Below are 22,365 nucleotides of genomic sequence, written 5' to 3'. Positions count from 1 at the left end.
AAGAAGTGAGGTTCATATTGGCCAAAAATGTAGAGAATCCCAAGGTAGAAAAGCCCAAAGGGGAAAAGCCCAAGGTTGAGACCCATGTTGTTCCAAAGAGAACCATTGGTGTAAAACCAAAGGAAAAAGGGAAGTCATTACCCAAAAGTCTAAGGGGACCTCAAGTGAATCACTTTTGTCATCATTGTGGCATGCAAGGGCACACAAGACCAAATTGCTTCAAGCTTCAAGCTCTTAAGAGGGCCGATTCTCTACGTGGCCAAGATAACTCAAGAAGAATTTCGAAAGGAAACCAAGCTAAAGGAGAAAATGAGGGACAACTCACTGGAGTTGTTATGGAGATGCTGAAGAACATTTCATCATGCCTTACTAGCTTCACTCTGAAGTTTTAGAGTTATGTTGGTTATACCCCTCCATCTAAGGATCCCATCCAAAACACTCATACAGTGTGGGTGAGGAAGGGTACTCATGCATGATCACTCACTATGCCCATGCATTAATACTTCCAATGTATTAGGGTTATAGCTTTATGCATCATGACATATGTGATCTTCTTGTGTCATTGCTTTTGTTTTAGCATGTTTCTTTTACAGGTCTTTGTTTGTTTACCTCGTTTTGTTGATTTTACTTTATTGCTTTGTTTTTGAGTGTGTTGAAAAAAAAATCAAGTATGAACTAGTCCATGAAAATGAAAAATCTCAAAAAGTCTAATTGCTTGTGTTGTGTACATCACATGTTGAGTTTGGCCTAATACATTCGTACTAATGGTGTAGTGCATTAACGAGCTTAGTTTGTTGTGTATGCATATCTTTTAAGTGTGAGCGACATCTAGAACTCTACGTTTGATTGTTGTAAATAGATCTTCAAACTTGTCATGAATGATTAGCCAATAGTCTTGTTTAATCTTGATACATGCGTAGACTTGTGCCTATATATCTCCTCACAATTTTTTTTCTTTTTGAAAAGAGCTCTTCAAATGTTTATCTCTAAAAGAAGAAACGAGTTGAAAAAGCCTTGCTTAAAAAACTAGTTTGACTAGGAAAGGTGGAGCAAATATGTATTAAAATGTACAGTGTCAAAGCCAAAGGCTTATTCATCAAAGAAATATAAAAAAGTTCATGGCATTGTTTCTTAAAAATTTGAGTTGTATTGATCAAAATCATGAAAAATGAATGCCAAATGAAAAGCTTTCTATCATATGTAAACACACTGGTGAGGGGTCATATATGTTCATTTTTACAAGTGAGATAGGTTACTTGATTTTGTGCTAGTTGTGTATGACTTGATTGAGTTGATCATTGAAGCTTCATACTAGACTATGGACTAGTTCATACTTGATCCACATGCACAACACACATGTTTAATGTTCAATTAATGCCTATTTTTATTTGTATGATTGTACGTGTTCAACTGTGATATGTGTATACTCAATTGCTTGATTATCAAACCCAAAAAGATTTTTGAGTATTTTATATGTTTTTGAAAGTGTTTTAGTATAGCATTTTTGTGTTATGAGTTTTTTCCAAAAAGCCCATTTTGTTTTGTTGAAAAACTCCTTCAGAGGAATTATCGCGAGTAAGAACTTATCCACAAAAATGAGGAAGCTATTTTCGGTTCATCAAATTTTTACACAGAGAGTTTTGCTACTCCCTCGCGACTCTCTTGCGAGAAGTATCTTCCCGCGAAACAAGCCTTTTTGCTTTTGAGGCCATTTCGTGAGTAACTTTGAAAGTACCTTACCTGCGAAAGAAGCAGTTTTTCAATTTTTAAAGGCAAACAATGACAGTTTTTTAAAAACATTTCTTTTGCCTCCTTAATGCCTCTCTCAACCCAAAACACATTTTCACTCAAAAACTCAACCAAATCTCAAGGGTTTACATCTCTAAGACTCATTGAAGGTATGTTTTAACATTCTTTCTCTTTTAAATCCTTAGATTAAGCCTTAGATTCTAGGATTTCTTGGGTTGGGTTGTTTGAAAGGGGTTGGGAAAAACTTAAATTGTTGTCAAAATTTTTTAATTTTCTTGATTGGACTGTGTCCCATTGTGTTTGGTTGTGTTTGTGTTGGCCCCAAATGGCATTTTAACATGTATTTAGGCAAGTTTTCCACATGTTTATGTATTGTTTCAAATGCTAATGGTTTGTATGCATTCTAAGTGTTTGATAAAATACCCAGATGACATTTTCTCGTTGTTTTGGACTCCGATGAGTACCAATTTTTGGGGATTACTATTTTTTTACATGATTAACATATTTTGATCATTGGTTGTGTGTTTTACACACTTTGCCCCATGAGTACTTTGTCATTCATTGCTCATGCACACCACAAGCACACTTGATGCATACATTCAATCACTTGACATATTTTGCGTTTCACTTATGCTAGGTAAGTTTTTTTAAACCTTTAGCACTTAAAACTTGATCTTGTGACTTTGTTTACTTGTCTTTATGCTTTTTAGAACTATATTGTTCGTTTTTATGGACTAACTTGTATCTAATTAAGTTTGTTTCCATGTTTGTGTTTGTTGTTATTTATTTGTGTTGGTGTTTGTTCTTGTAGATGTCTCCTCTCAAGAAAAATGACTCAAAGAAGTCTTCAAAGCGCCCCCACATCTCCTCGGACTCATTTAGAAATGACAATGCTAGCATGGCCTTCCTTGATCACTACAAACGGGCCCTAATCATTCTAGAGAGGTCAATGGACATAGAGTCCCTGAATGACACTTTCATTCCGGAAGTGTTTAAAGAAAGGACATGGACCAAGTTGCTAAATCCAATGGGTGATGTGTTTGAAGACATCGTTCATGAATTCTCCGCTGTTAGGACATATGTGTTTCACTTGTTTAGAATATATGTCATTCATTATTTATGTAATTGGCTAATCCTTTGTCAAAACGCACTTTACTTGTAATTGGGTAGAATTAGGATGAGTTTTATACTTCAAGAAACTGTGTTTCAAGATCAAGTGTTGAAGTCATCAAGTCTGTCCAAGAAACAAGCTTAGAAGTGCTCTTTATTAAAGCTCGACAGCTGCATCAATTGAGCTTTAAGAAGCTGTTTTGGCCCCGAGGCTCGACAGCTGCTCGACAGCACCTCGACATCTTTAGCTGTCGAGATTTAAGAAAAACAGATTCTGAGTTCTGTTTTGATTTCAATCCGTGGATGTGTCTTTGGGCCTTCTTTTCTCCTAACCCTAGACATATAAAAGGATTATTTTAAGGGCCGTCAAAGTGTGGAAAAGTTGCACAAGCATTGAGAAATCCTTGTTCATGCAAATTGTAACTTGAGACAAAGTTCTTGCCCTAGTTCATCTCTCTTGTGAAGAAGTTGCTGTGTCTTTGCACCCTAGGGTTTTGTAACCAAGCATCTTCTTGATCTTCATCGTGTGGATGAATTGAAGAACTTTGCAGCCAACAATCTTCTCTAGTTGGTGATTGAAGTCGCGTACTAGGATCCGCACAATTGGTTAGTCATGTACTTGGGAGTCGTGCATCGAAAGGAGAAATTGTCACTACAGAACAAGTCCAATTAGGTATTGGGGTAAGGGTTCAACTGTAGGTTGGTAAGGTACTTGGGATTCCTTTACTTGTAACCGCTTGTTGTAATAATAGTGAAATTTCGGGAGCGGTGACCTTAAATTCACCCGGTGGGGTTTTTGCCGTGTAGGTTTTCCCCATTCGTAAACAAATTACCGTGTCATTTAATTTTCGCTGCATACTTAGTTTAATTGGTGATTTGTTTGTGCTACCACGCAATTTGCATGTTAATTTGATTAATTAATAACTTGGCTAATTAATCAATTAATCCATCACAAGGGGTCAATACGTTTTTAGCCTATCATTCGCCAATGCCATTGTGGAAGGTGATCACATCAATTGTTGGTTAAGGGAGAGAGAATTCTCCGTCTCTAGGGAATCAATTCAAGAGATCTTGGAGATTTAACCAACGACTTTGGACACATCTCTACAATATGATGAGAGAAAGGAGAAACTTGAGCCTCTCGTGGAAGTTCTTGGAGGACAACTCCCTGAGTTCACCCTTGAAATGCGAGCCTTAGCCTATATCATGATCTTTAACCTCTATTCAATGAAGAACTTGACGACTCTTTCTGCGCTAAGGACCATATTCTTATATGATCTTTTCAGTCATAAGGAGATCAACATTTGTTGTCACGTCTATCACCTTTTTGTTAAGTGCATCAAGAAGAGGAATTCAAGGCTAACACTACCGTTTCCAAGCCTTGTTATGTCTCTCATATTAAGGGCAAGGGTGAAGATTCCAAGTGGGCTTCAGGTCATGCAAAGGGAAGACCCTATTAGTGAGCAAACCATCATCCGAAGCAAAGCACACATTCTAGGACCAAGAGTCAGTGTATCTTAGATTCGTAGAGATGAAGAAGCAGCAGAAGAAGGCAACACCGATGACAAAATCGAACGGTACACTTCAATACCAGAGGGTATTGCGCAACCTTCTTCCCAAGCGCAAGCAAGAGCACCCGACCGCCTTGATCTTCTACTTGGGAGGGTTGAAGAGTTGCATTTGATGCTAGCCTCACACATCAGCTACTCCAAGACTCAATTCACATACCTTCAAGGACAAATCACTACCCTCTCATCTCAAGTTGATGACTTGATGCACAAATCAGAGTCAGAGTTCGAATTCGACGCATCTTAGGATCTTTGGTCATTCCAGTCAAAAAGGGGAAGTAGTTTATAGAGCTTGAGGGGGAGTACAACCTAAGGGGGAGTAGTATAACATTGGTTTATTTTGGTGGTTTCTAATTTATTTTAAGCATCCATAGCTTTTGGATGTTTACAGTTCTTTTATTTAAAGCTTTCAAGTACTTCAATTTAAAACATGGAATTTGTATCTTGGTTTTTATAGCCATTTCTTGATGCTTATTGTTTTCTATTTCTCATTGCCTTAGTTTCTTTAATGCATCTTGTGTATATCAGACATGCAATTAATTTTAGCATTGCTCTTAATTGCATTACGTGTTCGGATGACCATTTACTTGATAAATCTTCATTGTGGTCATTTCCTAATGACTGTTTATGTTTGATCAAGTTATGCATAATGTCATATATCTCTTTTGGCATCTTGATTACATTTTACTTGATCCTTATATGTGCCTTGTGTTCTACTTGTCTTGAGCTTAATGAAGTTTTGTTGTTATGTGCAAGTGTTTCAAGATACAGGTGTATATGGTGCAAGTGCTTCACAGCTTCTAGAATTAGGTGTGAGTGAGTTTTGCCTATGTTCCCAAATTCACGTTTAAGTCTAGAGTTTGGTTAGTAGTTTTGTCATGGAATAGAAAAAGGGGGAGATTGTAAAGTTGTGATTTCCAACTATATTGTGTTGACTTTAATTCTGTGCCAAATTTAATTGTAATTTCTTGAAACATTTTTCCAGTGTGTATGTGGGTTTATTTGTAAAGGATGAGTGTGAGAGATCGATGAAGAATCAAGCTTTAAGAGTTGAATTACTGGATTTCACAACTGGCTCGCGACTAGCTCGCATGGAGCAACCCGCGAAAAGGCCACAAGTGGAGCACATAATTGAAAGATGAAGAGTTGTACCAAGCTGTCATTTTCACGACTGTCTCATGAGAAGGACCAACCCGCGAAGGACTCACGAAAGTCTCTGTTTGGCAAAAAGTTGTGTTTTGCTTTACCAAGTCTTTACTCACATTATATATACTCTCATTATTCACAAATTGCAAGGAGTGCTTTTTAGAGAGAAAACCCTAGAAAATACACTTAAGAGTTAGAGATTGTTATAACCATAATCATCTACACATTTGCTTGTGGTTTTCCTCAACTCCTACCTCTTCATCTCTAGATCTTTGAGAGGTTGCTATCCTAAACACTTACTACACCCTTTCTGAGTGCGAAGTGAGATTTTGGTGTTGTTGGGAAGCAGGAGTTTGAAAGGCTTAAGTACATGGGGTAGACTAGGCTTAGAGGGTCTTTTGTTATTTATGTACTCCAACTTTATTCTCTAGTGGATCAATTTTGACTTGGAGGGTCGCAGAGAGGTTTTTCGCCAAGTTCTTCGGTTTCCTTTTCGATAACACGTCTTGGTGTTATCTTGTATTTGCATCTCTCTTCCCTACTCTTTAAGCTTTTAGTTTATTGTTGATGACAGATGAATATGGCATAGGGTAGTGTTATCGGTTCATTGAACTTATTTACTCTTGTTCCGCACTTAGTTTAAGTTAGAGTAAAAACAATCTAGCCATAATTTTTAATTGGGGGTCTGAACAAACTTTTTTGTTTTAGCATAGATCTGAGCTTTTCAATTGTAAGTTGAATTTATTCAATCATGTGTTGGCTTTATTCCATGCCAAATTTGCTTGTAATTTAGCAATTAGTTACCCCGTATTTAGGTGGGAATTATGTAAGGGTAGTGTGTGAGAGAGTGTGAAGAAACCTCAAATGTGTTTACTCAAGAAGAGCCTCACGATTGGATCTCGTGACTGGCGAGTCGCCAAAGGTGGCACATATGTGCAGCATGCATGGGAGTTGAAGGGTTGTGACAGCTGAAGCACTACATGACAAAACTTTTAGTTTGGCCAGGCAATTAGCTCACAGCTCAAACTCGCAACTTGTTCCAGTCACGAGGTCGAGTCACCAGAATGCCCTATTTGGATAAAACCTGACATTTCACATTCCTCATACACTCTACTATAAATACCCTTATACCCACGAAATATTAAGAGCTTCCAGAGAGAATTTTAAGAGAGAAACCCTAGAGAAAAACAAGATTGACTCATCCACAATCTTCATCATTTGATTCTCCAAATTCCTCTACTCTCATCCTTACCATTGACATATCCTTGAGAGGTACATTTGCCAAATCCTTATCTCACCATACCCATATCATTGAAGAGGTATTTTGGTGCTTGGGAAGCAGTTCAAAAGGGACCAATTCATTTTGGTTGATGCAATGAGCGATTGTGGGATTTGGTGAGCTAGAGAAGACAAGGTTCAGTGTAATCCTGTTGGAGCAAGAAGCTTTGATGGCTTAGGTGCACTGGGTAGATTAGGCTTGGAGGGTCTTCTCCTATTTATGTATCCCAACTTCATTCTCTAGTGGATTATTGACCACTTGGAGGGTGGCGAAGATGTTTTTCGCCGAGTTCTTTGGTTTCCTCTTCGATAACACATCAACGTGTTATCTTTGTGTTTGCATCCTGTAGATGACTAAATTCTTAGTTCGAAATAAATCAAACAAGTAAAATAGTTTCACAAATGCGAACTTGTATTGATGAATATGTGGTACAATTCTCTGTAATTACAAAAGAGTGATCCTCTGATTCGATCTCCTTGAAAGATTTGTTAATTGGAATTGTGGTAATATAATTTTGATTCGAAAGGGGAGCCTTGATCAAGTCTGGAGGATAATCTTGAGGGAATCCAGACCAAATGGATGGATCTCAAATTATGATCTTGAGAGCTTAAATTTTGGACACCGCTAGTACTTCGGAGAAGTGGGTCAGATTGGTGGTTTCTAAGTCCAAAACAAATACGCAGATTTCAAAGTCAAAATCTTTATGAAAACCTGATAAGACAAGCTTTGCTCGAACATCTTGATTTTCGGTCAAAGTTTACATCAAAGCCAACAGTTGTAGAATCACACTATTTGAGCAATTTTGGATTCTCTAATGAATAAATAGACCCCAAAATTGGAACGTACGCGAAAAATCGAGCAAGAGGTCCTTTTCAAAATTTTTGACTTTTGGTCAAGATTTGTGCAAAAGTCAACTTTTTAGAAATTGGACTCTTGTGCAATTTTCAAGTCTCGGTTGAAGAAACAGATCCCAAAATTGGAAAGTATGCGAAAAACTGAGTGGGACAGGCCCGTTTTGAAAATTTTGACTTTTTGGTCAAAGTCAAAGTTCCAAGACTGTTGTGCAATTTTCAAGTCTCGGTTGAAGAAACAGATCCCAAAATTGGAAAGACACGAAAAACTGAGTGGGACAGGCCTGTTTTGAAAATTTTGACTTTTTGGTCAAAGTCAAAGTTCCAACTAGTCAAAGCTTTTTTTTTTTTTTTTTTTTTTTCAGGCGGTCCGAATCCGGGTCGGTTTTCTAGGTTGGTCTGGGTCAAACCGGTTGGTGGAGGATGACGTCATCCGTGACGTCATAGCGTTGAAGTCTGTGTCAACGTGTGCCACGTGCACGCGCGTGAGAGATTGCCGGCGCGTGTGAGCGCGTGGAAGGTGAGGGTGGCGTGTGGGAGCACGTGAACTTGATGCTGGGATCTCCGAAGCATCTGGCAGTGCATGGAGGAGCGTGGAAACTTTTTTGGACCCGAAATTTTTGGGTCTTGTCGATCTAAGGCCGCTGGATCGAGTGGTAATGCCACTTTCTTGAAATGAAGTCTGGATTTGTACGAATATGAAGGAGTAGGCCGCGATCCTCTGAAGCTTTTGGCGGTGCGTGAAGGCGCGTGGTAACTTCGATGAGGTTGACTTTTCTGGGTTTTGGAGGTTGAAGTCAGTTTAAGATCCTTGTGTGTTCATTTTTGTAAAATAATGTCAAGATTTTTACAAATCTAAAAGAGAAGGTTGTGGGTGACCATTTGTCTTTGTATTGGCTTTTCTTGTTCTTTTACGGCGGCGGCTCTGACAAGGCGTCACCTGTGCTTAAACTTAAGGGTCAGAAAGTAGTCGGTGAGCTACCGTATTCTGTTTGTCATCTTTCATTTCAACATTCCGTGTAGTTTTCATTGACTTTAAGTGTATTTGAGTTGCAAAGTCTGACTTTAAACATTATCCGTTTGGGTGGCAGTATTTTAATGGCTTGCCTACTGTTCCTTTTTTTTGTCTGTTATCTCAGAAGTTATCTATATAAAGCCACCGGGCCATGCATGAAGTTATACAAAGCATAATCTCAGTGGGTAACGTAATACAAGTGTAGAGATTTTTTTTTTTTTCACTTAATTGTTATTATTATATATATATATATATATATATATTTTTTTTTTCACTTTTTGATTTTTTTTTTTTTGACAGGCTAGAGACTAAAATTGAAGCTCACTTTTTTTTTTTTTTTGTTTACGTGCTATGAGATTTTCTTCTGACAAGTTCTTTGTGGTTGCTTGTTTTTGTTATGCAGCAATGTCAATAATCTTTGCAAAGTAGCCACATCACGAGTCTTGGCCATTGAAATCGCACCAGCATTTGTCCTTGTACTGAAGCTGCACTGACACTCTTCTTTTGCCATAAAGCTACCTTGACACTTTATTTGCATGACCATGCCGATATTTATTGTTGCCATGAAGCCATGTCAACACTTCATTCACACCAAAGCCATGCCAACATTCATCTTTACCATGAAGCTACGTCAACAGTTCATTTGCACCGAAGCCATGCCGACATCCATCTTTGCCATGAAACAATGTCAACACTTCATTTGCATCGAATCCGTGCCGATATTTATCGTTGCCATGAAGCCACGTTAACAGTTTATTTGCACCAAAGCCATGCCAACATCCATTTTTGCCATGAAGCCACGTTAACACTTCATTTGCTCTGAAGCCATGCCAACATCCATTTTTGCCATGAAGCCACGTCAACACTTCACTTGCACCAAAGCTGTGCCAACATTCATCTTTATCATGAAGCCATGTCAATACTTCATTTGCACCAAAGCCATGCCGACATCCGTCTATACCATGAAGCCACATTAACATTCCACATTGGCACTTGCATTTGCATTGAAGTTGCACTAATATTGGCCTTTATAATAAAGCTTGAAGTTTCAAGAAGCTCCCATTAAGACTTCGAGGATGCAAAGAGATTCCAACAAGACGTTGAAGTTTCAAGAAGCTCCCATCAAGACTTTGAGGATGCAAAGAGATGCCAACAAAACCTTGAAGATGTGAGAAGAATGTTGTCATGATTTTGACATTGCACGAACATGTCCTTAGAGGAGAGATGATGCACGAACATGGTCCTATTGCGTCAAGCCCCCCATGCATCAAAAGGCCAAGAAGCTACAGTTGGGTGTAGAGGTTCTGGTGGCTGATGGATGAAGTTTGCATGATATTGACAAGCTTTGCACTTTTTAGCATACTCCATGGAATCTTGCACCATCGTAAGCCAATAGTAACCCATTCGCTTGATCCTGTAGTGTAACTTAGGACCTGATTGGTGTGCACCACATATTCCAGAATGAGCCTCCTCTAAGGCTTGTTTAGCCTTTTCCTCTCCTAAGCAACGGAGAAACAAACCATCAAATGAACGGCGGAAGAGAGTTTCTTTATAGTAAATGAATCGAGCAGCCTTTCGCCAAACTTCGGTCTTGTAGCGTACATCATCTGGGAGTCTTCCATGTTGAAGGTACTCAATGATCGTTTGTCGCCAATCTTCTTTTTCGACAAGGCATACAAATATGACATTGGCTTGCTCTTCTTCTTTTTCTTCTTCAACCACGAAAGGCACCATCCACCTTTGAGAAATAGCAACTTTGGTTGTCTCTTCTTAGGATAATGCTAAGGCAGTAGCCAAATTAGCTAAAGCATCAGCCTGTCTATTCTCCTTCCTTGGTATGTGCTCCAATGTAATTGCCTCAAAATTTGCGAGCAACTTCTTCGCATAATTGTAATAAGGGACAAGGTCTTCTTTCTTGACATCATACTGCTCCAAGATTTGGTTGATAATTAATTTGGAATCCCCAAAGATCTCGAGTTACGATATGCGGATCTCAATGGCCATTTGTAGACCAATGATCAATGCTTGATATTCGGCTACATTGTTAGAGCAAAGTTCGCTTAATGAGAACGAGTATAGAAGTATTTGTCGTTGTGGAGAAACAAACACTACACCTGCCCCCGCTCCTTCTTGACGTGCAGCCCCATCGAAAAACATCATCCATGGTGGCATTACTTCAATGTAAAACACGTATTCGTTTGGGAAATCATCAGAGAACTCCCAATCAGATGGAACTGGGTGATCAACTAAGAAATTTGCCAATACTTGTCCTTTGATAGCTTTTTGCGGAACATATGCAAGGTCGCATTGTTGCAGCAAGACTGCCCATCGAGCTATGTGACCCAAAACCACTAGCCTGGCGAGGACATATTTAATCGTGTCCGCCTTTGCTATCAAATGAACCGTATGTGCTTGCATGTAGTGTTCCAGTTTGTCTATGGCAAAGAAAAGAGCGAGGCACATCTTTTCAATAGGAGAATAATTTAATTCAGCTCCATTGAGAGTTCAACTTAGATAATAAAGGGCTCTTTCTTTCCCCTCTTTATTTTCTTGTGCCATAAGAGCACCTAGAGACCTTTCTTGTGCCGCAATGTATAGCACCAAAGGCTTTCTAGGGATAGGAGCACCTAAAACTGGAGGATTAAGCAAATATCTTTTGATGCACGCAAAAGCATTGCTACAAGCCTCATCCCATTCAAAGTGTGCATCCTTCTTCATCAATCTATTGCAAGGTTGACATCGACCTGCCAAGTTTGAAATAAATCGTCGTATGTAAGCTAGTTTTCCTTGCAAGCCTCTAAGTTCTCACAGGTTCTTGGGCTCTGGCATTTTCTGGATAGCTTTAATTTTGGACTAGTTAATTTCAATACCGCGGTGCCTCATAATGAAACCAAGAAATTTCCTAGATGTTACGCCGAAAGCGCACTTGCGAAGGTTCATTTTAAGCTGATACTTTCTTAAGCGGTTGAACACGGATCGCAAATTTACCAGATGGTCTTCCCTCCTTTTTGTTTTAACCACCAGATCATCGACATAACACTCCACGTACTTATGAAGTACATTATCAAAGATCTTTTACATGGCTTGTTGATAAGTAGCACCAGTGTTCTTTAATCCAAAAGGCATTACTTTGTAACAGTAAATGCCTTTAGGGGTACGAAAAGCTGTGAACTCTTCATCCTTAAGATTCATTCGAATTTGGTTATAACCAGAAGAGCCATCCATGAAAGATAAGGCTTCATGGCCAGTAGTGGCGTCAACCACGATCTCAGTGATAGGTAACAGAAAATCATCCTTGGGACATGTATTGTTCAAATCACGGAAGTCAACGCACACTCGGATTTGTCCATTTTTCTTTTTGACAGGGATGATGTTAGCGATCCATTCTGGATACTGTACTTCATGAATGAAGCCTGCCTCAATTAGCTTATTGACCTCACGAAAGCGTCTTTGAGCTTGTTTTACAGGGTGCACGCCCTTCTTTACTGCCAAATGGTGTAAATCAATACTTGAATTGAGCCCAGGCATTTCTTTGTAAGTCCAAGCAAACACATCTTTATATTCTACCAGGAGCTGGAGATATGCTTCTTCTTCTTCAGGAGTGAGAAGGGCACTGATGAAAGTTGGTCGGGGTTTTTCAGTAGTTCCTAAATTGATCTCTTTAAGTTCATCAACTGTAGCCTGTACTCCATCTTCCAAGGCTAGGGGAGCTTCATCGACCTCATCCTTGGTGGCTTCAACATCTGACAGTGTATCTTCTTCTACTATAATATGAAACGAGGATGATACCTCTTCAATTTGCTCATTGTGGACGAGTGACTGACTTGTGTGTACAATCGTTCGCCTTTTGACTTTGAGAGCTCCTTCAGTGCTGATATCTAAAATAAAGTTACGTTTCATGCGTGAAGGAATACTACTGCGGATCTCATCATTAGCTTTCTCCTTCTTTTGAACCTCAAAGTTTATTGAGTTTTGAGAGCAACTATCAATGGGCCTTTTTGTTGTCCCCAATCGATTAAAGACTGATCCACACGCAAAAGTGTCCCGACTTTGCGTTAAACAAGCCGTATTTAACCTGTCGAACACTGTAATTCGTGACGATGAAGCTTTAATGCGATCGAATACTGAGATGCGTGATGAAGAGTGATCTTTTCTTTGATTCAAACTTTCGTCGACCTCTACTGTTATGTATTGGGAACTTGAAGCATTGCTTCTTTTATTGATCCATATTTGAGCTAGTGGTTCTGGAGTATAACCTATTCCGGTCTTTGGGATAGGAATTTCATGCCCTTCAAGCCGCATTTTCCCTTGTGTTTTACTAAGGCCGTGCATCTTTTCTTCGGTGGCTTCTGGAATTAGTTTCCCTAGGCCGCCTTGTTTTGAGAAATCGTAGCCTGCTTTGGCTAATAGCCTATATGCCTTTGGGTCAAACCATTCTTTCGTCCACTTACTTGGTAGAATACCATGCTCTGTCAGACTTTGTGAAGACCTCACGAATCCATTTAGTGGCTTCAAGGGCAAAGGATTTGTGGATGAAGTTAAAGGCATAACATGATTTTCTTTCAATATGGCTACATCCTTCATCGTGAGCTTTGTAGGAGGTCTTCGCATGTCCATTGTAGATTGAAGGCATTCCGCGAATGGTGATTGTCCGTTCTTGCGGTGTGATAATGGTACATAACGGAGGAATGGAGGGTTATTGGAAGGCGTTGAACTTTCCGCTTTCTCTGAATTACTAGTAGATTCCCTAGACTGGTTATTCCCATATCCTAGATCTTCCTTTGGGGAAGGAACATCCTTTCTAGTGATGAATTTAACATGCTTCTTTTTACCCTGCTTGCTTTTCATGGACGGGATTTCAACCAGGAGAACTTTATTAGGGATATCATCTTCTACATAAAACTTCGCGTCAGCAAAGTGAGCTTCAGTCTCAGAAAAAGGCTTCAAGTCGGCATCGACTTTCTTTATTCCACTTTGAAGATTCTTGAAACATTGGTGCAAAGTTTACGGCACTATTCTGTTCCCATGGATCCATGGACGTCCTAACAACATGTTGTAGGTTGTCTTGGCATCAATGACATGGAACAAAACGTTGCTTGTCAATTCTCCAATGATTAGCTCCAAGTGGATCATGCCGATGGTGCGTTGTCCTCCTTGGTTAAAACCTTGTATGACCAAGCGACTGTGCGATAATTCCTCCATAGCAAGACGAAGTCGTCTCATTGTCATTTTCGGTAGTATATTAATAGCTGAACCTCCATCAATGAGAATGCAATCAATCTTTTGTTCACGAGCATAACCAGAGACATAAAGATTGTGAGGCTTAGAACCTAACAATAGATCCTCATCAGTGAAAGTTAAGTCTGGAGAGCACGCGCAACATTCCTGTGTTTGTTGAAGTGTATTGGTACAAGGAGTGTAAATCTTTGGCTCTTCAAGAGCTTGGGTGATCCCTTCTTTTGGTGAGGTGGAGGATTGTGAGGGTTCAACTTTATCAACCTGAGATTTGAGTTGTTCTAAAGATGAAAAAGTCTCATTTGAACTACCATGGTCAACACCTTTTTTTTTGTCATCAACTTCGCAACGAGAGACCGTGTGAACAGCCTCTGCTGACTTGTTTTGAAAGAATTTTATGGGGAAGAATTCTTCCAATGTGACGAGACTTCGAAATTTTTGGGTTTGTACCAAATCATCATACATTTTTGCTCTTAGTCCTTCTTTCCTTTTATCATTCTTTCTTCTTGACTGAGGCTGAATTTGGTTTTGTGCTCTTCTGGACTCTTGGGTGATCAAATGAAGAGGGAATACTCGTCTCTTCTTCCATCTCTTGCGAGTAACCAAAGTCCAACCCTCTTCCTCATCCACTGTTGACTTTTTATCATCATTTGAGTTATAATCAGATGCTTTTTGTGAGAGCTGAACTTGAATAGGTTCCAAAGAACCAAATCGGATGAACGTGGTATTTACCCCCTGCTTAGTAGTTGGAGACATACAACTAGGTGACCCGCAAGCAAATGTTGCAAGATTTGACTGAGCAACATCACTAACATCTAAGTTGATTTTCCTTTCCTTGGCTAGCTTCATGATGAGTTCTTTAAGAACAAAGCATTTTTGGATTGGATGGCTTAAGATGCGATGACACTTACAATAGTTCGGGTCATCAACTTTTCCTACCTCTTCCGATCGTTTGCATTCTGGCAATTCGATTAATTTCAACTTGAGCAGTTGTTCTAGCATTTCGGGCATATCAGCGTCAAGGAAAGGATACTCCTTTTGTTCCCATTCCTTGAATGATGAGCGACGCGCCTCACGTCATTGGCCTCCCTCAGGCCTCTTCTCATTAGCCTTCACATTTCTTGTTGAAATTTTGACTGGGGCAGGGTTGATATTCATGGAGTCTTTGACATTACTTTTCGTACTCCTGTCATTTTTCTTTATTTCCTGCCTTTCTTTCCTTTCTTCAGGTACGGGAGGTTTCATATTTCTATGGCAAAAGATACTCAATTCCATGTCGTGTGCACGAGTTGCCAATTCTTCGAATGTTTGGAGCTTTATCCCTTGCAGGATGTATAGAAGTCCCCAGTGCATGCCTTGGATGCACATTTCTACAGCAGATTTTTCAGACAGTCTATCATTACAATCTAGACTCAAAGAATGCCACCGATTGATATAGTCAACAACGGGCTCGTCTTTCCACTGCTTAGTATTGGTAAGCTCCATCATGCTTACTGTACGGCGTGTGCTGTAAAACCGGTTAAGGAACTCCCTTTCCAACTATTCCCAACTATTAATTGACTCAGGTTCTAAGTTCGTATACCAATCAAAGGCATTCCCTTTCAGCGAACGAACAAACTACTTTACAAAGAGGCCTCATTGAGTCCCTACGTTCTCACAGGTTTCTACAAAGTGAGCAACGTGTTGCTTAGGGTTTCCCTTACCATCGAATTGCAATAACTTGGGGGGTTGATACCCATTTGGCATTCTCATATTGTCAATACGCTTCGTATAGGGTTTTGAATATATGAGAAAATGTGTAGAAGAACCTCCATATTATGCTCGTATGGTGTTCGTTATCATGTCCTGCAGTTGTTGGACAGATATTGAGGCCATTAAGGTGGAATGTCCGTGTTGAGAAGTGCCTTCACCTCCTTTTCCCTTATCACCCCTAGCGTTTTCTCCCTTCAAGGTAAAGCCAGGAGGGTGCTCAAGGTCAAGATTTGATTCACCTGAATCTTGGACTTCCAATTTGTTCATCAGGGTTGCAATTTAGACATCCTTATCTTCAAGTGCTTTTGTGAGAAGGGTGACCCTTTGTTCCATTTCAGCCATCTTTTCTTCCATAGTAGAGGTGTTGGTCATCATTACTGGCATGACCTCTAGATATGATGGAGAAAACGATGAGTCAAAGGCATTTTATTCCTTAAGTTTCTCATCACGGGTGAAGAGTTGATAGAAAAGGTCTTTGTTGGGGATGATTCATCATTGATCTCAAAATCTTTCGAGACAGACGAGTCCTTAGTGGTAGCTTTCCTTTTTGCAAGAAAGTCCAGAGAGATGGTATTATGAAGCTTGCTTTCTTTGGTTGATTGGGGTTGCAGTTGATCAAGAGCTTTGGATCGACTGCGAGTGATTGGGTCGACATAACCATTGGCAACAGAAGCATCAATCACCGCTTTTTGAGCATTCTTGTTAGAGGCCATCAAAGCTAGTAGCAAATTGAATTTCTTTTCTTTTGAAGGAGAAAGAGATGAGAGGCAAAGAGGTCCCACCGGGCGTGCCAGAATTTGTAGACGACTAAATTCTTAGTTTGAAATAAATCAAACAAGTAAAATAGTTTCACAAATGCGAATTTGTATTGATGAATATGTGGTACAATTCTTTGTAATTAAAAAAGAGTGATCCTCTGATTCGATCTCCTTGAAAGATTTGTTAATTGGAATTGTGGTAATATAATTTTGATTCGAACACGAGATATCCTTCAATGTGGTTGAGGAATGGATCGAAGATCTTTGAAACGGAATTACAATGAATCTTTGGCTATAAGCTTGTTAGAAATTCTTTGTTCTTCGTGTTCTTTGTGTTCTTCGTATTCTTCGTGCGTTCTTCTTTTCTGAAGGTTTGTGGTGGAAGTTCTTTAGGGCTTTAGAGGCTAGAATCCTTAGAGCTTCACTGGTCTGTGGTTTGTTGAGGTTTTTGGAGGCTTTTGAGCTTGATTCTAGTGACCTTTGAGATCTAGACAAGTAGTGTAGATGATTTTGCTTTGAATGTTGTTTGTATTTGAGGTTGAAGTTCTTGGAGGCTTTAGGGTTTGATTCCGGCAAAGCTTCTGGATTTCTGAACTTACGATATCTTTTTCCTGTCCCCCTAATGTCTTAGGAAGGCTTCTATTTATAGGAGTTTGGGGGTAGGTGAGCGACACGTAGCAGAGTCTGATTGGTGACACATGTCACAGCCTGATTGGTCCACTTATATCATCGCTTACACATGCTGGATTGCTTGTGTCATCGCTTACATGTGCAGGGCTGCTTGTGTCATCGCTTACGCATGCTGATGCGTTTCATGCCTTTATTTCAATGACACTTGGCAAATTTCTATTGGTTTCTGAATAGTGATAGCAAAACCTAGCAGTCGTACGTGGCGCTTTGTAATTGGTTGTATTTTGTGGACTTGGTAGTATGATGTGTCAGCTTGTGATAGGTCAGGAATTTTCCCTCTCTACACATCCTTCTTCCCTTTCTCTTTACCTTTTAATTACTGCTGTGTTTGTGATTAAATATGGTTTAGAGTATGTTACCAATTTGGTTATTGCTTATATTTTATTTTTCGTACATATATTTTTTGATTATAAGCTTGTGTTGGTTATTTTATATTTGGGGGTCTAAACGTTCATAGATGTTTTACACATTATTTGACTTTCAATTGGTATCAGAGTAGGTGCACTTGTTATGGTTTCATTACCTCAGTGTGATCATTGATCCCTTGTGTTATTTGCGATGGATAGCGATTTGTATGCTTCTATGCATGTTTTGGATGTTGATGAATGTAACATGCCATGTGTTTGTGAAAATGCCTCTATGAGTGATAATCCTCATGATTGTGATGCTATGTTACATGAATCCTTTGGTGTTGTTGATATTCCTAACATCAAGCTCTTGAAGAAAAATTCTAAGAAGTTTCAAAAGAATTTGAGCAAGTTATTTTGTGAAAAGGATGATTTGATTGCTAAGCTCAATGAATCTAATAAATTGGTTGAGAAATATAAGAAACTTGTTGAAAATTTACTTGAAAAGCTGAAAGAGTTTGAATGTTTGAATATGGACTTGGATGCTAAACTTATTTTGTCTAACAAACTTGTTGATGAGCTAAAATGTGAAAATGAATCTCTTATGATACATGCCAAGCGTTTGATTGCTGAACCTATTGCTAATAAGGATGGAAATATTTGTTGCAATCATGTTGTGGTACCCGATTTTGTGCCTATTGTGTGTTCTACCACTAAAGACAAATAGGTGTACATTTCTCCACACAAAAGAAACCAAAAAGTGGAGAGAAAGGCTATTAAGCCAAAGCCTTCGTTTAGGTCTCAATCTAAGGTTTTGGATGGATCTAAGTTTGTTCCAACTTGCCACCATTGCGGTGTGATTGGTCACATAAGGCCACAATGTCTCAAGTTGAAGAGAGAACAAGACCATGTTGTTAGATCCCTCCCCAAAAATCCTAGTGGACCTAAACGCATTGTTTGTCACCATTGTGGTGCCCTTGGTCATCTTAGACCTTATTGCTCTAAGTTACAAGCTCTTAAAACAATCAAAAGAAAAGAGAAACTTGAGTTTTTTGGAAGTTGTGCTATGAAAGCAAAACCAATTTTCGGAGAAAATGGTAAGTTGTTGAAGAAAGTTTTTGATGTTCTTACCTCCTTGTCTATGTGCATCTCCAGTTATCAATCTTCCAACCTATGTCTCACTTCTCATGAGACACTCATTCCAAACAATCGTTCCATTTGGATGAGGATTGATCATTGAAGTTTCATTCTAGACTAAGGGCTATTCCACATTTGATACACACACACAACACACATGCCTAATGTTCAATGAATGCCTTATTCATTTATTTGATTGTACTTGTTTAAATATAATGTGTGTGTGCTCAACTATATATGGATCAAACCAAAAAGATTTTTGATCATTTTATATGTATTTGGAAGTGATTTTTATCACTCTTTTGTGTTCATGTTTAGTGCTTACTTTGTTTTTCATTGTTTTAAACATGTTTTGTGTTGAAAAACAGGTGTCAGAGTTTTTCGCGACTCATCTCGCGACTCACCAGTCGCGAAACTGGAAAATGCATTTTTTGTGACTCACTTACGACTCGCAAAAATCTTCTTGACTCATCTCGCGACTCGCCAGTCGTGAAATTTGCAAGTCGCGAGTTCATCCAGAAGCTTTTGCGACTCACTTGCAACTCTCGAAAATCTTCATGACTCGCCCAGTCGCGAAACGCCCAGAAATAGCTTTTTAAAGAGCTTTTCGTGGGAAACCTGTTTTAAACCTCTCCCATCCTCTCTAAAACCCCTCTTTCAATATTTTTACATCAAAACCCAAACAATTTAAATGGTTTTCATTCCATTAACATCTCTAAGGTAATTTTTAAACTCTTTTCATTGTTTTGGATCCTTAGATTATGTTTTGGAAAGTCTTGTGCTCTTGGTTGGGTTTTTCATCAAAGGGGTTGGGAAAACTTAATTTTTGTCAATTTTTTGTATGGGATTGGTTTTTTTTTTTATGATTTTCTTTGGATGTTGGCCCCTTGTGACAAAAAGAACATGTACTAAGGGTGGCTTTTATGATGTTCATGCATTGTTTCATATTGTTGTTCATAGTGTGCACGCTAGGCGTTTGATAAAAATGTCTCATAGGCATTTTCTCGCTTGTTTGGACTCCGATGAGTACCAAAATTTGGGGTTTCTCATGTTTCCTCATTAGGAACATGTTTGGTTTATTGGTTGTGTATTTAACACACCTTGCCCCACATGTGCATTTTCCATGCATAGGTCATGCATTGCACATAGCCACCTCTTGCACACACCTATACTACCCTTGTCATACATTGGTCTATACCTTGATTCTTCATCCTAGCATGTCATGTTTACCTATGCTTTGTAGTATTTTGTTTTGTCTTAGGTTTGAGCTTCATTTTCTCATTCATCTCACACCCTTCATGCATCATTATCATTGTTCGTATCTTCATCTCTTGCCCTGTTTTCTCCTTGACCCCTTTGTCTGTTCATGTCAAAAAGGGGGAGAGTATACTCTAGAGTAGTATACCGGAGAGTTTTGTCATTTCCATATGACTCTTATGCACATTCTTAGGGGGAGAAATTCTATTTCTTGTGCATATTTGTAGGGGGGATATATTCCATAGGGGAGATGCATATTCCAAGGGGGAGAAAACATTATGTTAATAAGAAAACTTTGTTTTGTCTATTTCTCTTTATGTTTGTTTTCTTGTTTGCTTTTAGTACTTTTAATTAATGTTATGCATTTTCTTTAGTACATCACTCTTGTGCCCTTGTTGGATCTTGTATCCTTGATGAAATTTAAACCTAATGCTTCTTGCTTTAGTGTTCTTGCATCAGTTGAGTGTTGGACATGCAAATGATTTTTTGCACTGAGCTTATTAACTTGCATGTCCGAATGTTCATTTCTTGTGTGAATGTTCATTGTGATCATTGTTTATAGTAATTGTTCATGTTTAGTCAAGTCATGCTTTATTGCTTTAATCTTTACTACTTGATTGCATTGTGCTTGCTCCAAATGCATTTCAAGTTTTTTGCTTACAATAATCATCTTGTGTTATTGTTTTCAAAAAAAAAAAACTTGTTCGTATGGTTCAAGAGCTTCACAGTTTCTAGAGTTAGGTGTGAGTGAGTTTTGGCAACTGTTCCCAACTCATATGTTAAGTCTAGAGTCCGTTTTAGGGTTTTGTCACGGAATAGCCAAAGGGGGAGACTGTAAGATTGAATTTATTCAATCATGTGTTGGCTTTATTCCGTGCCAAATTTGCTTGTAATTTAGTAATTAGTTATCCTATATTTAGGTGGGAATTATGTAAGGGTAGTGTGTGTGAGAGTGTGAAGAAACCTAAATTGTGTGCACTCAAGAAAAGGCTTGCGACTGGCGAGTCACCAAAGGTGGCACACGTGTGGAGGATGCAAGGGAGTTGAAGGGTTGTGACAGCTGGAGCACTACATGACAAAACTTTTAGTCTGGCCAAGCAGTTAGCTTGCGGCTTAAACTCGCGACTCGTTCCAGTCGCGAGGTTGAGTCGCCAGAATGCCCTATTTGGATAAAACCTGACATTTCACATTCCTCATACACTCTACTATATATACCTTTATACCCACGAAATGTTGAGAGCTTCCAGAGAGAATTTTGAGAGAGAAACCCTAGAGAAAAACAAGATAGACTCATCCACAATCTTCATTCTTTGATTCTCCAAATTCCTCTACTCTCACCCTCTCCATTGACATATCCTTGAGAGGTACATTTACCAAATCCTTTTCTCACGATACCCATATCAGTGAGGAGGCATTTTGGTGCTTGGGTAGCAATTCAGAAGGGACCAATTCATTTTGGTTGATGCAATGGGCGATTGCGAGATCCGGTAAGCTAGAGAAGACAAGGTTCAGCGTAACCCTGTTGGAGCAAGAAGCTTAGAGGGCTTAGGTGCACTAGGTAGATTAGGCTTGTAGGGTCTTCTGCTATTCATGTATCCCAAATTCATTCTCTAGTGGATTATTGACCGCTTGGAGGCCAGCAGAGAGGTTTTTCGTCGAGTTTTTTAGTTTCCTCTTCGATAACACATTGGCGTGTTATCTTTGTCTTTGCATCCTTCTTCCCTTTCTCTTTACCTATTAATTACTGTTGTGTTTATGATTAAATATGGTTTAGAGTGTTACTAATTTGGTTATAGCTTATATTTCATTTTCCGCACATATATTGTTTGATTATAAGCTTGTGTTGGTTATTTTATATTTAGGAGTCTAAATGTTCATAGGTGTTTTACATACTATTTGAACTTTCAAGTGTCTATAGTCCAATTTCATTGAACCAATAGGCACCAATCAAGTTAACATGTCCCGCCTCCTTTGGCACTAATGTTGTAGTCTATTGTGTTTTTTTACATGAGAAATGAGGCAAATGGAGGATGGCAACAATATACTATCTTTCTTACTCTCCCTTTTTATTTTCAAGTTGTAACTATCCATACTAAATACATGGTATGTAAATATTCACATGTTATATATATTATTTCTTGTAATGTAGTGAACTTCTTTCACATGCTTTGTATTAAATAATTCTTTGCAATAAATATTCATATGCTACTTTATAAATAAATAAACACTCACATGTATATATGTATATTTTTTGTACCAAACTTTTCCAAAAACAAAATAACAAGTATCTAATCCTTTTCATAAAAAAGATAACGATAAAATTAAAATTAAAATGGGGTATTGTCCTTTGAATAGGCGGTGTTGGGTGCAAAACACTTTCCCCACATATAACCAAACTTCTGAGTCCAAAATCTTTGGTTTACCTTAATTAATTAACAACCCTTAAAATTGGTTCTAGTTCATTAGGTAAT

This window comes from Castanea sativa, chromosome 1 (assembly GCF_040712315.1).
Source record: "Castanea sativa cultivar Marrone di Chiusa Pesio chromosome 1, ASM4071231v1".
Lineage (NCBI taxonomy): Eukaryota > Viridiplantae > Streptophyta > Magnoliopsida > Fagales > Fagaceae > Castanea > Castanea sativa.
Note: the sequence above shows the minus strand (reverse complement) of the source record.